The sequence below is a fragment of the Rattus norvegicus genome, chromosome 14 (assembly GCF_036323735.1).
Source record: "Rattus norvegicus strain BN/NHsdMcwi chromosome 14, GRCr8, whole genome shotgun sequence".
NCBI classification, from domain to species: Eukaryota; Metazoa; Chordata; class Mammalia; order Rodentia; family Muridae; genus Rattus; species Rattus norvegicus.
Window position 1 is genome coordinate 69,131,001 of NC_086032.1, and position 17,034 is coordinate 69,148,034.

The window sequence follows — 17,034 nt, forward strand, 5'->3', positions numbered from 1 at the left end:
GAGGACATCGAGCACCAAATGAGAGGGCGTTGATAACCGTTATACACAGGATGGCATTGAGCTTTCCATGTTAATTACCTTGACTCATAATTAATGTAACACTTAACAGGCATTATATCTTATTTCAATGACTACAAAGCAATTAGGTGAGTATTGGTGCCCAGTAAAAATATAACATTAAGCATTAAGGAAAAAACACATAAGAACAATAATCACATTGTATTTTGCATGGAGCCATAACCTGAAGGCATAGTAATTATCATGCATTATGGTCTCCAGGATATAAATAGCAGTGTAAAGACAATTTGAAAGAGAGAAAAGATAAACTCAAGCTAGACCAGGGAGGAGAATATTCCTGCTAAAAGAATCATGGAAAACTAGTAGTGAATAATGGACTGTAACAATGTCAGGTACAGTGGAATGACTTCCTGTGACAAGGCCTATGGATGGCACTGCCATGAACAAAAGACCTTTGATTACATAGTCAACCCACTGAGCCTTTATGAGTGTTACAAAGTGTAGCCATCCATATAAAAAGAATAATGGAATGAAAACCATGACATGTAAAAGAAGCTTGATAAAGTGTTCCAGCTCTTTTAGAATTTGTCTAGCAGGTTTTCTGACTTCGATCAGAAAACCCCTCCCCTCCCAAAAAAAGAAGCTTGATAATCAAAAAACAAAAACAAATGACTACTGCCCTTAATCGATAATCCCATTGCAAAATAGGAGATCATGTTCAGGCACAATGATACAGTTTCATACAATTTACTCCACAAAGTGTAATCATAGACAGATGTTCATATACCCATTTCTCTCTCTGGGCTGTGGGATTCTTCTTGTCCATTACCAGCAAATTACAGAGGGTTCACTGCACCATCAACACTCAGTAAGTGCTTATAAAGTCTTTCAGAACCATACTCCAAGGGTGAGATATTCAAAAGAATTATATTGCAAGCCACATTTCCATTTAAAATATTTAGTAGCACCTTAAACCTAATAAAGGTAAACAAATAAAGCTAATATGTACTATAATTACAATGACACAGTGATTATAATAACACCCTTATCATTTTGACACATAACCAATATTTTTTAAAAGTTAATGAGAGATCTTTCTTTTTTCCCTCATATTTAGTCTTTAAAATCCTATGAATCTTTTTATGTGCTCAGTAATAACATATCTCCAGTGCCTGGTATTAGAGGGTGAAGACCTAAGTAATCTATACTGAGAACATGAATCTCAAAAGAAATTGCATCTATTCTATATCAGTTGACTTTAACAGTCTATGTAGAAAAAAATATTCTCCATCTAGTGAAATGTGTTAATTAGCTTTATGTCACTCTACTGAAATCTCTAACACAGGCTATTTAAGTTGGGTCCACAAAGTTAAAGCCAAAAAAAAAAGTATAAGATTTCTAGACTTGGGCAAGGGGGTCAAAGCACAGTGATAGAATGTGTCAGAGGAGCACTCTCGTGAACCAAGAAGGAGAAGGAGACTTAGAGACTGGTAAACATCTCTACTGACTTCACACTATACTAGCCCCACCTTCTGAAGGGCCACAGCACCTCTGTACTGCCATCTCAAGGATGGAGCCTTAAGGAACATTATTTATGCTGAACTGATAACTGCAAGTCCCTTTCCTATGTTCAAACAGTATCTCCCCTTCCTGTGCCAGGTCATTGGGCCCTTCTCACAAGCCCTTTGGGATATAGATACTTTAGCTTTTCTTTTACACAACATAATATTTATATTGATTATTGGGAATTTCACATAATGCACTGCAATCACACTCACTTCCAAGTCCTCCCAGGTAAATCCCCATTCCCCTTTGACCTCCTCCCAAAAAAAAAGAAAAAGAAAGAAAGAAAAATAACAAGTCCATTTTATGTTTCCCATATAAGCATTAGCCATACACTCCAATTGGCCATTTCCATTTCTTTAAAGAAAACTGAGTCCTCCCCCACCCCACCCCCAGAAACCATTAACTGTGAAGAGATACATTTCAGCATCCCTTTCATAATTTTTTGAGATCTTTTTCCATGGTTTCTTGTTTAAACTGTTTCTTTTTGGGTGGGAATGTTGAGGGAGAGAGGTTGCCACAGAGGCCTTCTATGTCTCTCATTCTCAACCATGAGTAGGCAGTCTTTGATGCCACTAAATAGGAAATTTCCTTGCCCTTTACAATCAGTGGCAGCATGGATCATGGACTTCCACATGGTATCTATCGACAGCATATTCCACAGACATCACCATGGTCTCCAGTGGCAGTACAGACCATGGACATTGTGAAGTCCAAGTTGCCTTGGAGACCCCAAAATGTGAGACATGCCAGGGTCATGGCATACCTGGCAAAGAAAGCTACTAACAGAAAATAGAACCAATTCAAGAAAAAGAACTGTGTTTGCAATCAACAAATCTGAAAGGAATTGGACATCAGACACGGATATGCAGCATTTGGAGTTTTCCCAGCTGATATTTGTTCTTGCCTTGGCCCTGTATTTCCTCACTATGACATTTTGGAATGGTGATGTATATCCTGTGATACTGGAAGTATATTAATCTGCTTGTTTTTATTTTATAGGGGGTTACAGTTAAGAGATTTCATGAATCTCAGAAGAGACTTTGAACTTTGGACTTTTAAACATTGTCGAGACTCTGATAGACTACAGAGACTTTTGAAGAGGGACTAAATATATTTTGCATTATGCTATGGCTAGGTATGGCCCCTATAGAATCAGGTGTTTGAATAAGCCTATGGGTATCAGGGAGTAGAATGTGGTGGTTTAAATTTGCTTGGTCCATGGGAAGTGGTACTCTTAGGAGGTATGGCCTTATTGGAGGAGGTGTAGCCTTCTTAGAGAATGTGTATCACTGTAGGAGGCAGGATTTTGAGGTCTCATATATATGCTCAAGTCTGGCCAGTGTTACCAAGACCCTTGCCTGGCAGCCTGAGGAAGGCAGTCTCCTCCTGGTTGCCTTTGGATCAAGATGTAGAACTATCAGCTCCTTTTACAGAACCATGTATGCCTGCATGCTGTTATGCTTCCTGCCATGAATATGATGGACTAAACCTCTGAAACTGTAAACTAGCCCAAATTAAATGCTTTCCCTTATAAGAATTGCCTTGTACATGATATTTCTTCGCAGGAATGGAAACCCTAACTAAGACAGATATCAACACAACCCTCAGCCACAGAACAGACTAGATACCATCATGGCCCTCAATGGCAGCACAGGACATAGACATCAACATGACTTCTGGCGGCAACATGACCCATAAACATCAATGTGACTTCAAGAAACAGTATAAACCATAGCCATCCACTCAGCCTTCAGTGATAACTTGTGGCACAGACATTAACATGGCCCCCAGCCATAGCAGGATCACCAACTCCAACATGGCCCTCAGCAGCAGTACCTTAGCTCTTCATTGAACTTTATCTCTAGATAATCTCTATATGGGGTAGCTGAATAAATCTCTTTATATCCCCCCAAAATAATTGTAATGAACTTACCTATAATATTGTTGAGCTCCCACCACTTGCCAGACATTTAAGAATAAGGATGGATGAGACACATCCTTATATATAACTATGTTATTAAAACCTCTCTTGTGAAAGGTTTTAAATTCTGACTTAAGTTTTTTTTAAAGTGCCTATAGAATATGTCTGCTTATAAGAATCGTCATTAGAAAAGTCCATATATTTGATTGATGCATGACTATGCACCCAAAGGCTTTGCCCTCTCGCCATTGTTTGGCCCTCAGTGATCAATTAGGGAATGAAGACTCTCAAGAGATTTACCATCTATAAATATGATAAACACAAATGTAAAAGATATGACAGAGCCTGATTGATCACCAAAGACCTCAAGATCAAAGGAGAAAGGAACCATGGTAGAGACTTAAGTAAAGAAAGAAGATGAATTATAGTTCAGATATGAAGCCTTTAGGACAGGCTGATCTAACACTTAGTATTCACACACAGTTGACTATACCAGACCCAGTTTTATAGACGAGGAAAAGTGGCCAGAAGACTTAGGGAGTTTATTTTGCTAGAGAGCAACTTTACCAATGCAGTCTCTGCCTCCACTCTTAACCAAGTATAATCTCCTGGTCCATTACATTGAGCTTTAACCTTAAATTGTACTTATTTTTAAAAGATTAGTATTGTTTTACCTGTTGCAGTTTAAAAGAAAGGATATTTGGCTCAAACTGTCCCATTAACTATTGCATGACTTACATGTGATTTCAACCTGTGTATTCTTACTCAAATAGATTTGTTTCCTAATTTAGAAAACAGACCATACTGCACACTCTTGGCTTTTCCTAGGACAAAGAAGTTGTATCGATGATGAAAATTTATGTAGAGGATTCATTTTATATCCTAATATTATCCCTGATATACTCCACAATCTGGAAAAAAACACCTTGGGATATTTAAGCAAACACTTTCCTTGCAAAGCCATCTACTCATTTTATAAGGACTTAAAAGCACAGCCTACTACAGAGATTATGCAAGCTAAATACTGGAGCCACGTAAGTGCGTAAATCACTTCTTAGTGAAACTTGAAGGACTTTATAATGACAAATCAACAATGAAATAGGCTCATTTAATTCCAAAATTCTGGTTGTATTCTCATATAAGCTCAATAAAAAAGCTCTGTTGCATTTAACCCCAAGTGGCTACTTCGATAAAATCAAGAAAGAAGATATACAATATCCTCAGAAACTTTACTTTTTATTTCATTGCAATTTAATTTAACATGTAATTTTAGCACAAATATATATGCCTGGTTTTCTGCTAAGCAACAGGAAAAGAAAAATTAATAAAGCTTAAGCCCTTCATCAGGAAGTTTAAAATTTTGCAACATATATATATATATATATATATATATATATATATATATAAAACTGTTGAACTCTAAGAGAAATAACAAAACTGTGAAGGTACAAATGAAGCCATAATTAATGGAGGGGGGTTTACTTTATCACTAATAAATTTTCAAATACTAATTTAGGAAAATATTCTGTTAACTCTAATGCAAAAAAATTATGTAAATATTTATGCCTTGTTGTGAAAATTTTTAAGAAACAGATGATTAATTTTGCCTGGAGAGTGAAAAATACCTTCATGAAGGCAGTGATGTTTGAGTGGAGAGTTAAGAAGTATCTATGGCTTTTTATGTACAACAAGGAATAGTCAGAAGCCAAAAATGCAAAAGTGTCAAAGATTTAAAAGAAATAATACTAGGAAGTCTTTGTTGATAGCTAGGCTTGGAGAGCCAATTATTGCAAATAAATCTAACATTTATGAGTTTGCACTCTGATAGAGATATAATGATACATAAGACACAGTTCCACTTCCTAAATAATTTAAGTCTAATTGCAAAGCAACCACTTGGATAAATCAATATTAAAAGTAGAGTATCAGGTCAATAGTACTAGTCAATTTAAGCTACGAGTATAGGCAGATTGTAATGGTAGTTTGAACAAGATGCCCCTTGTAAGTCTTGGGTGTTTGAATGCTTGGTCAATAGTTTGTATTTATTGGTTAAGACTTAGGTGTTGCCTTGCTAGAGGAAGCATGGCACTTGGGGCAGACTTAGCGATTTCAAAAGACTTGTGCCATTTTGAGTGTGTTTTCTCTGCTGCCTGTCCCTGGATCTAGACGTGAGCTCTCAGCTGTTGTTTCAGGACCCTGTCTGCTGTCATGCTCATTGCTGTGATGGTGATATTCTCTTATGCCTCTGGAATCTTCTTCCTTCTATAAGTTGCCCATGCCACTTTATCACAGCAATATAAAAGTAAAAAAGTAAATACAATTAGTCTTTTTGTGCTTTCTAAACTGGATGTTGAAGGGTGGCTAATTCGTCAGGTATTCTTTTAGAAGAAGGTAGCATTTGCAAAGACAATAATATACAAACTACTCTATTTAATATTATGTGAAATATTACAGCCTTTAGAAATTGCTCCGAAGAAGGAATGGCTGGTTAGTGAGAAACAGAGGGCTTGTACAGTGGAGACTTTTTTAAGGTTATGTATTAGAACTTCATCTGTAGAATGTTGAATCACTGAGAATTTTAGGTAGGGAGCAGCATAATTAAGTTAATCCCCACAAAGACTATTTAGAGGATGGGTTGGAGGAGATAAGATTGGAGAACAAGTAAGGAAGTGATGGTAGTGACCACTGGAGGGAAATGTAGCAGCCTAAAATAGGATTAACTGGAGGTGACAGAGAATATGACAACAGAGACAATCTAATATAAGCACTTAAGTTAGAATACAGTGCTGGAAAAAAAATGGTAAGGAAGACAATTGGTTTTAAGGTAGAAACATTAGATGAACATCAACAAGAACAGTAACCAACCATGCCTTAAAGACAATGGCAAGGATGTGGGGAAGAAGAGGTTGACAGTGTAAAACAGAAATACTATAAAGATGAGGCAATCCATTCACACCTTGGATGACACCAATCTATGAAATAAATCTGCCATCTTCCCGAATCTGCTATTTACTTTCTGTTCCTTCTGAAATAAAAAGCAATCAATCTTGCCATAAACACTCGGGTCTCCTGGCTTGGATATTCCTCTTACCTAGAATCTTCATTTTTTTAAAGCAGTCAGATTAAAACAAATCAATCAATTTGTGTCTGCCAAGTTAACATCTCTGTAGGAAGTTAATTGACCCTGCTTCTGACACAAGTCTGGATGACTGATGAGAAGTGAGAGACGATGGACCATGTCCAGCAGTTCAAGGCACAAACAATGTGAAGATGTCTTCCTTCTATAAACAAAACTGTCTGGACAGCAGGGGATCCATGCTTAAATCCAGAGGGAGGTCAGAGAGTTAAGGGGAGTCTGTCGATGGAGATGTGAGCTTGTAGCTACAGCTGTCATGACAACCACAGAGAAGCAACTGCACTCAGACAGCAGCAGGCACAAACTGGAGAGGAAGCCTTCTCTGGACCAAACTGGAAAGAGGAGACAGAGAGCAAGTCAGACGAGCAAAGACTCAGCTGTCTCATCCAATTAGACTACTACCCATGGCCACAAGCTGAGGAAGCCTTCAGGCTTTATCCTATGCATTGTAGCAAAACCACTGAATTTGCCATATGAAATCAGGCTTCATGTTTAATCTCACAAAGTCATTGATTAGTCCTCTAAATTAAACTATACCAATAAGAAAGGGGCTTCATCACCAAGTAGAGAATTAAAAGTAAGTTGACAAATAGGAGTGATTTTAAGAAATTTCTCTTCTTATTTTAGTGGCAAGAATCTTAGGTCATTAGTGGACAGACAAGATTCTCAATCTGGTTCTTTGTGCTATAAAATTCAAATACATGGATCCACTTTTCAACAAATGTCCTCTTCCTCCAGTTTAGGTAACCATTAACGGTGAGGCTGTAAGCATCAAGACTTCCCTGTCTTCACTGACACATGGCTTTGCCCTGGCATTTTCCACATTTCCCCTTGTTTGTGTCTGTGAGACAAAGAACCTAGCAGTGATCAACACACACACACACTCAACCTATTCATTGCTGTGGAGTTAATGATTCCGTGCCTAAGCAGGATGATGCTAGTAAGACTAAGTTCCTAGTATCATAACTTCTACCTCTAAAATGTAGAACTAGAGCAGTGAGTACCAACCGACGAGCATCCAGAAATGGAGCCTCTTCAACTTCAGTGAAGCCCTCAAGTTCAGGCTTCACATTGGCTCAGTGCCCCTGGTGCTAAGCATACAGGTGTGGCCAGCTAGCTAGCAATATTAATAAACAAGTCCCTCAGTATTAGATGGAAGGAACTAATGTTTATTGAATACCTGCAATGGTTTCAGAAAGCATACCAGGCACTTAGCCTACAGTGTCTCATCAGGTAACTTCAAGTACAATTCTCCTTTTGGTAATGAGACAAATTATGTGAGCCAATGCCAAATGACAAGTGAATTATAGTCCTGTGTTCTGTTTATCCATTTTTGTTGCTTTTTATTATAAGATTAAAGCCTTTGATGAGGGCCAGGCTGGTCTGACACTGAGCAGAAGAAATAATTTTATGTACCCTATTCGTTCATAATTGTAAATGTTCTTGGTTATAATGACAGCAAACTCTTTCCAGAAACAAAGTACAGAGAAAGGGGCTTTAACTCTGGAGAGCAGGTATCACCTCTGTGTCCTTATGATAGTGGGAATAAAATCATGAAATGTCAGGTTGTGATTTGTAGTTTTCCAGGAATAATTATGTCACTAAATAAATGTATTTTAATGGATATACTAGAGTCCTCATGAGGCTAAACTTTCAGAACAATGAAAGTCCTGATTATCGCTTTGACTTATGCATCCTTCCAAGACAAAGTCATGAGTGTATGTAATGTGCCCTTTCAGTAGACAGTGAATCACAGGGAGTAAGAAGACCTGTATAAGAGTCACTTAGACTTGCCTTTAGACTTGCCTTCAAATATAACTCATTACTTAATCATGATAGAATTTGAGACCAATTTTTCACTTGCATGGTATTTCAGGAATCACAGCATGCTACTCACCCCTCTACCAGAACCTCTAAAGGTGGTTGACAAGAGGAAGAGGTAATTAATGTTTGTTAATTAGGTATCTTGAAATTGCTTGACCAAATCATAATCATCCCGTACAAGATTATAGACCAGTGGAAGGTGTCTGATGTGGGAAGTGGGAAGATTTGGGAACCACAACTATTTATGATTTAAACAGAAGAAAAGCCCAGGTATGGGCAAGAACCAAGTCCATTCACCTAGCTAGGATTTGAATCTGGAATTTCTCAAATGATTTCAGCTGTGCTTAATCTGTATGGAAGCCCACAGAATCTTGGCATAGGTGTTCTAATAATAAAACACAAACTCATCACATGGAATTATTGCTTGCTTATTCTTCAGCTAGAAAGAAAAAATGAAGAGCGAAGTTCTAAGGATCCTTATGTGTCATTTAGAAGATCTCCAAGTTGTTGGGAGTTCATGTAATAATGTTCAATGTTCAACAAGGTGGAGCCACAGCTAGAGGTGAAAGGTCCTCATTCAGACCCTGTATTTCAACTGTTAACTGTAGACAGCTCTGTGAGTTCCTGATAGTGAACATTGGGGAATAGATAGCTCCCTTCCTCAGAGGCTGCACCACACTATGCTTTATGACTCAAGGTCAGACTGTTTAAGACGTAACCAGATCTCAAAGTCAGTACATATACCTACCGGGTATATCAGTGTCTGATACAACTTGCAAAGAGGCGTAAATGTCATAGAGAAAAATTCGAGCACCCTTTGCACAATGGGTTGGGGAAGAAAAAGTACAGACAGAAACTTAAGCGGCAGGGTTCATATTCAGTTTTATATAGATCTCCTTAGTTCAATGTTTCCAGTTGCAAGGCATGGCAGTCTACTTGATAGATATAGTGAAATTTTGCCACCAGAAGCTATAAAACTTTCTTGAGTACTCATGATGGTGCATTCATATAACCTCTCTAAAACAGAAAGCCCAACCTAGAAACCTCACTATGCTCATTATAGCCTGCAGATTCTTCAGCAACGTGTACATTGGCCTTTCTTTTACAAACTAGTTAAGCATTAACAAGCAAATCTTCGCTCATATTCTGTAGAAAATATACAAGTATTTTAACTTTCAACCACATTTTAAAATGCCTTAGGAAATAGTATGTCTTTGCTCATATGCTTCTCTGACGGCCTCTGCCATCAAAATTTAGGATATTCTAACCAGAAGTTTGCTGGCCTGGAATTTATATAGTAGCTTCTACATACCTGGTTACCAGGAGCTATAGCTTGCCTCATTTGAATAACCTGTCACAGTCACTAAATAGCAATGTAGTTTAGCATTTGCAGTGCATTAGAAAAGATTTTCCTGTCCTCCAAAAGCTTCATGTGCCTATACCTTGGTTCCAAATACCAAAAGACCTTTGAGAGACAGAGCCAAGTATAGACTGATGCTGACATGACTATCCCCATAAACAGTTTAATGTCATTCTAATAGAAGTAGAGGCTGAAGGAACACCCATTCAGAGCCTACCCCACATGTTGCCCATACATATACAGCCACCAAACTAGATAAGATGGATGAAGCAAAGAAGGGCAAGCTGACAGGAACCAGATGTAGATCTCTCCTGAGAGATACAGCCAGAATGCGGCAAATACATAGGCGAATGCCAGCAGCAAACCACTGAACTGAGAACAGGACCCCCTGTTGAAGGAATCAGAGAAAGGACTGAAAGAGCTTGAAGGGGCTTGAGACCCCATATGTACAACAATGCCAAGCAACCAGAGCTTCCAGGGACTAAGCCACTACCCAAAGACTATACATGGACTGACCCTGGGCTCCAACCTCATAGGTAGCAATGAATAGCCTAGTAAGAGCACTAGTGGAAGGGGAAGTCCTTGGTCCTGCCAAGACTGAAGCCCCCAGTGAATGTGATTGTTGGAGGAGGGCAGAAATGAGGGGAGGAAAGGGAGGGGGAAGGGTTATGGGGATGTTGGCATGGAAACCGGGAAAGGGAATAACAATTGAAATGTAAATAAGACATACCCAAGTTAATAAAGATGGAGGAAAAAAAAGAAGTAAATGTTTCCCTCATTACCAGGATATGGTAAAGGAGCAAGTCTTGTCCCTCTATTTCTCTTGTCTTCTCCTTTTCCTCCCCTGTATTCTCTTCTGACTTTAGGCATAACACAAGGGAGCCAGAAGATCTTTCCCACCATACAGACAGATGGGACCACCTAGTATTACACTCTCAGTATCAAAACCATGAGATAAACAGACCTCTGTTCTTTATTCATTTACCAGGTGCTTTATTATAGCATTAAAAAATTGATGAAATATTATCTTCAATATACTTACATAACTTACATGTAAGTAAACAGATTTGCTAGAAGACCTTTCCCTCTTTCATTCAAGAACCTCCCAAATCCTTTCCAAGTTTCTCTGTCTCCTTAGTTTAGTTTTTCTTTTCAGGAACCTCCATGAAAGCATATGCTGTATTTCAAAATTAACCGCTGAGTTCTAACCCACACAGTCTTTAGAGCTCAGTCATACCCTAGAATCTCCAGAAGACTGATGCAGATTTAGTCTGCATAAAAGCAGAACAGGACAGTGAAGCTGCCAATTGTCAGGTATCTCTTGAAAAAAAAAGCACAGAATGAGTGCCTTGCCTCTACCACAGGCTAAGGGAAATAAATGCGGACCACCAAAATAAGAAAAAGCAGTATCCACTCAGTTTTTGATTCAGTACAGAAGTCGGCCATAGCTAGTTGTTGGCAACGAGTAAAAAGAAGACACAGAAACGGGAAAGTTTATGCTAGAAAGATGTTAACCATTCAGGTGCCTTCCATTATTGGAGGCTGCTCTCCTAGGGAAACTAAGAGGCTCACTGAGAAGCAGTGAACCCTCATGATTGCTTAGGGTCATGTACTTAGTTTTCTTTACTCCGCTCCAATTTGGAAGTAGGGAGAGTTGAAAATTAGGGAAACTTAGTTATTAATCAAACCTTGAACACTTAAGAGCTGATTGTGACAGCTGCTGTTATTTGGCTCCCTGGCTAGCTGCTCCAGGCTGCAGGTTAGAGTTCTATTTTTATCTGATTGCCTGGATACTGTCCACTTACATAGTCGGTTTTTCATTCCTTTGTCACAAATTGATTCACAAAATAAACCTATTCAAATGGAGAAATAAGCCCCACATTTTAATGGCTGACAAAGCTGAAAAGCCAGGTGGAAAGGATATGGCTATCAGAACATTCTCTGCTGAGTTCACTAAGGCAACCCACCTACAGTAAGCTTCCAGGATGTGCTAAGAGATCAAACATGAATTATAGTAAGCATGGATCAAGGTAGTTTCAAGCACTTGTCCTAAGGAACCGGAACGAAGTTATACCAAATGGAAGACACAAAGCAGAACTGCTTCTTTTTGCACTTGGTATCTTGCACGAGTAGTAGATATTTAAGTGCATCTATCAACTTCATATACAATCAAATGGAGCTAGGCTGGAAATGACCATTTGAGAGGTAGTGACTTAAAGAGAGGGGAAATAATCAACTGGAGTCTTGAAGCAACAAGAAAAGCTAAGGTGTGGCCAGTGCAGTGCATTAGGGGAATGTAAGAAATGACATCTCCTTGGAATCTTCTGCTCCTGAGATTCTCTCTTCTATTTGTTGGTGGGATTGCAGACTGGTACAAGCATTCTGGAAATCAGTCTGGAGGTTCCTCAGAAAATTGGACATTGAACTACCTGAGGACCCAGCTATACCTCTTTTGGGCATATACCCAAAAGATGCCCCAACATATAACAAAGACACATGCTCCACTATGTTCATAGCAACCTTATTTATAATAGCCAGAAGCTGGAAAGAACCCAGTTGCCCTTCCACAGAGGAATGGATACAGAAAATGTGGTACATCTACACAATGGAATATTACTCAGCTATCAAAAACAATGACTTTATGAAATTCATAGGCAAATGGATGGAACTGGAAAATATCACCCTGAGTGAGGTAACCCAATCACAGAAAAACACACATGGTGTGCACTCATGAAAAGTGGCTATTAGCCCAAATGCTTGAATTGCCCTAGATGCACAGAACACATGAAACTCAAGAGGGATGACCAAAATGCGAATGCTTCACTCTTTCTTCAAAAGAGGAACAAGAATACCCTTGGCAGGGAATAGAGAGGGAAAGATTAAAACAGAGGCAGAAGGAACACCCATTCAGAGCCTGCCCCACATGTGGCCCATACATATACAGCCACCAATTAGACAAGATGGATGAAGCAAAAAAGTGCAGGCCGACAGGAGCCGTATGTAGATCTCTCCTGAGAGACACACCCAGAATACAGCAAATACAGAGGCGAATGCCAGCAGCAAACCACTGAACTGAGAACGGGACCCCCTGTTGAAGGAATCAGAGAAAGGACTGAAAGAGCTTGAAAGGGCTTGAGACCCCGTATGAACAACAATGCCAACCAACCAGAGCTTCCAGGGACTAAGCCACTACCCAAAGACTATACATGGACTGACCCTGGGCTCCAACCTCATAGGTAGCAATGAATATCCTAGTAAGAGCACCAGTGAAAGGGGAAGCCCTTGGTCCTGCCAAGACTGAAGCCCCCAGTGAATGTGATTGTTGGAGGAGGGCAGAAATGAGGGGAGGAAAGGGAGGGGGAAGGGTTATGGGGATGTTGGCATGGAAACCGGGAAAGGGAATAACAATCGAAATGTAAATAAGAAATACTCAAGTTAATAAAGATAAAAAAAATAAGAAAGAAATGACATCTCCCCAGAAACAAAAGAAATAAAATGCTTCACAAAGCACAAGATCACAATGGTGAGCCTGAATAAAACACAGTGCTAAATGAGATACAGAAGAACCAAAGACTTTGACTGTATGGAAGTGACCAATGGTCTTGATGTTAGTGATCACTGACAATTGTTCCGAATATCTTGCTTCCCATCTCTATTCCCAATACTTATGGGTCCAATACCACCTCTCTCCTGAAGGATCACAACTTACCCTAGCTTTTACATTTCTCTCTCTCTTCTTCTTCTGAACTATTTCCTACCCTATAGCATATTGACCTCCAGCCATAGTAACCCAAACAAATGCTGTAACATTTCAAAGAGTCTCAGAACGAAATCCAAATTTTAACTGTGACTTGTACAAATACTGCATCTCTTGATCCTTTCTATTCTACTCCTGCCTCACTGACCATAGATTTCCTACCAACCCATGAGCTGTGCGCATTCTTCACACACGTGTGTATATGCCTACATAGTGTCAAGCATTTTTCTGTCTAAAAGGAAAGCAGTCTAAGATTAGTCCTCTGAATGCCTTATATATTCTCATTCCTGCTCCACTACCCTACATCCCATGTGCCCTGAATCTAGCGATGGTGGGTATTGATTTGTGGTTATTTGTTTAAGTCTGCTTATGCCTTAAGGCTGTCATATAATCTCCCTAAAAATAAAACTAATTAAAAGTTTTAAATAAATTGATTGTAACCAAATAAGCTCTAGGATGCACAAGATTGTTTCTTTATAGATTTGAAAGAGACATCCCTCAAGTCTAAGGTTTTATTTTTTAGCATGTGCATTATAGAAATATTTTATTCCTTCACACACACACACACACACACACACACACACACACACACACACACACACACACACAGAGTTCTTTGATCAGGGTGCCTGTTTATTTCCTTTCTTCATCAAATTCTTTCTTTTCCCTGATCCCTATCCTCCCTTAAAGTTTTTATCTTATGACACATTGAGTTTAACGTTTAACTAGGGTTGCTTATATGGGTATGGATGTGACTTATTTGCTTGGCCTGGGAGGGGAGGACCTTATGATCTCTACCCATCCCCATCCTGATGGTATATTAATATTGCTGGGCCATGTATTGTACAGGTCTTATATAGGTGGTCACTGACACTGAGTCCATGGATAGAACAACCACTTCATATCCAGAAGACAGCATTTTACTGCATTTATATCTCTACTCCAGCTATTCACTGTTCAACTTCCTCTTCATAGATTTTTACTGAGTCTTAGAGGAATGATGTCTTGTTTGTTCCCAGAACATTGCCAGTTGTAAGTGTTTGCATTGACTTTATATGTGATTATATCCCTATGAAATGAAGTTCCTTTCTTTTTAAGGTTCATTTGCTGTGAATTATGGTTAGGTAAGTGTGACTGTGTGTGTGCTTGTGGAAAGCAAGTACCGGCAGCATACAGTAAAGCACATCACATCCCCTGGAGCCAGTTACATACACACTGTTTTGAGCTGCTCAATGTGGGTGACAGGAACTTAACTTGGAGCAGCTGCTGACTATTCTTTTCAACACCTAGCTAATTTTCTATCACCGTCAACTCTATGTGTAAGCATATCTCTACACTAGTAAAAGTAGTAGTAGAAATAGTCAATGAATTTAGTTGTAAAGAACTGACATTCACAGATTTACACAGAACTAAATATATAGGAAAACATAAGTACATTCAGGTTTAACTTGGGAATTTCATATTCGGTTTACAGCAGTAAGTCAGCCCCCCTCTTCTCACTGCTATGGTTTGTTTCTTCAACAGGATCGTATTTGGCAGTTCCAATTGCAGCTGGTTTCTCCTTGCAGAAGTTACTTCCTGCTGTCCTCTCTTGCCACAAGCACTATTTGTGTTTGTCTGATGGAGAGAAACATCAGCCCATTATGAGGCGATAGTAACGGTGCAAAGGCTCTCAGCTCAATAGCCTAAGTCCTCATGGGGAAAAGCACACTCAGACTTCTGCAGACGGCAGACCACTTTGTGAAATAGACGGTACCCAGGAACCACCAACTACCCTCATTGCCACATGGGACAGGCCCAAATGTAAACCACACCCTAGGAAATGGAAAGGCTGGGACTGCCTCTGGCTGACTGCAGGCTAGACAATGGCTATGCTTATTAACCATTATAAACAAATAATTTAATAATGTCAGAAACCAACTCAGAGATGCTATCACACAATAAATAAACATGAATACCACAGCCCACAGACCCCTTGCTCTCTTACTGATAATTGCCAGGTGGTTCCTGAGAATAGTTCAAGAATACCTTAAGTAAAAAAAAAAAAAGTTTATGCTAATAAGTAGATACATTAAAAACTATGATTTTTCAATAATTTTAATTGCCTTCTGAGATCTGAATAAAACTTGTGCTTTTTTTAGGAAGCAAAAAAAAATAGGTCAAAAGAATTGGCCAAGTTAATTTTTAGCTCTTGATAATGAAAAAGAGTGGGTTCTGCAAATGGTGAATGTGTCAACGTGTGACAATGTGATACCTTCATTTATTATACTGTATGTCTAAAATAAACTATAAGTAAAACATTTATTATTCTGTAAATACCTTTAGAAACCAGCTTATAGCCGAACTGGAAATGTCCCATGAGCTCATGTGTTAATAAGACACTTCTGATGGCCGGTTTGCTCACACTCGTGCAACAGTTTCTCAAATGGAACTTTAATTCACATTTGTAATCTCAGCTAAGACAACTTGGATAGCACAGCTTTGCACTCTGTGTCTCCCCATCCCTCCTGTCAACCCTGTCATAGCCTCATGGTAAACGGAGGCAGCCAGAGAGTCAACAGAGATCTGTATGTGCTTATTCAAGTTTCTGCTTTCATCTTGATGGTCGTTCTTCATTGCCTCTAGACTTGGAATGGGAGAGAAACTATGAGAAAACCAGTCCTTCAGCTTCACTTTTGCCTGGTCACTTGCTTCATTGTTTAGTTTAGAAATCACCAACCTGAACTAAATTTAGACTCTCACCAACTTTGCCATAAGTGATAATCCTGACATGTGGTCACGGTTCCGATTGGCTCATTTTTGCAAAATTTAGAGAAACTCTCCTTTCACTGAACAAGTTAATCCTTTCAGTTTGGTCTATATAATTTAACAAATGAGTGATATTTTGATATGAAGGGCCAAAAATATCATGCTAATGGATCATGCTAATGTCATCATTTTCTAAACATACCTCTTCTGTGGAGTATGATGTTTCATCACACGTACACACACAGACATACACACACAATCAGACAACATAGAAATGTATCATTAGTAATGCCTTTGGTAGAAAAAGTAACAATCTTAAAAGTAGGTGTTATCTACATAGCACTACAGTATTGTAACTGTACCAATAGCTGATGGAGCTGACTTTCCAGCTCCAAACTCTGCCTTTATCTGGCTTTTCTATCTTTGTGGGGCATGGGGAAGGGGGATGCTCATTATAAGACTAGGGATTAAAAATAGAAGATGAAAATTAGACTGACAAGTCAAATCCCAGTGAATGGCTGTTTTGTTTTAATAGTAAAATCCTATTAGAACATAATTGTCCCCAAATTGATAATGGCTGTTTTTATTCTATGTTGGCATATTGTACAGTTAAAATAGATGCTGTATTCCCTACAAAGCCTTATATATGTACTATGTGGCTCTTTCAGAAAAAAAGGGGGATGGGATTGAGGTCAGCAGAATAT

At 38.9% G+C, this 17,034-nt stretch overlaps 1 non-coding gene across 1 annotated transcript; it reads left to right on the plus strand.

Moving 5' to 3' along the window:
* The first annotated feature begins 580 nt into the window (after positions 1-580).
* LOC120096764 (U7 small nuclear RNA) lies at positions 581-642 on the plus strand. Its single transcript, XR_005493604.1, has one exon. It is a non-coding gene; the product is annotated as a U7 small nuclear RNA (small nuclear RNA).
* Positions 643-17,034: the final 16,392 nt, after the last annotated feature.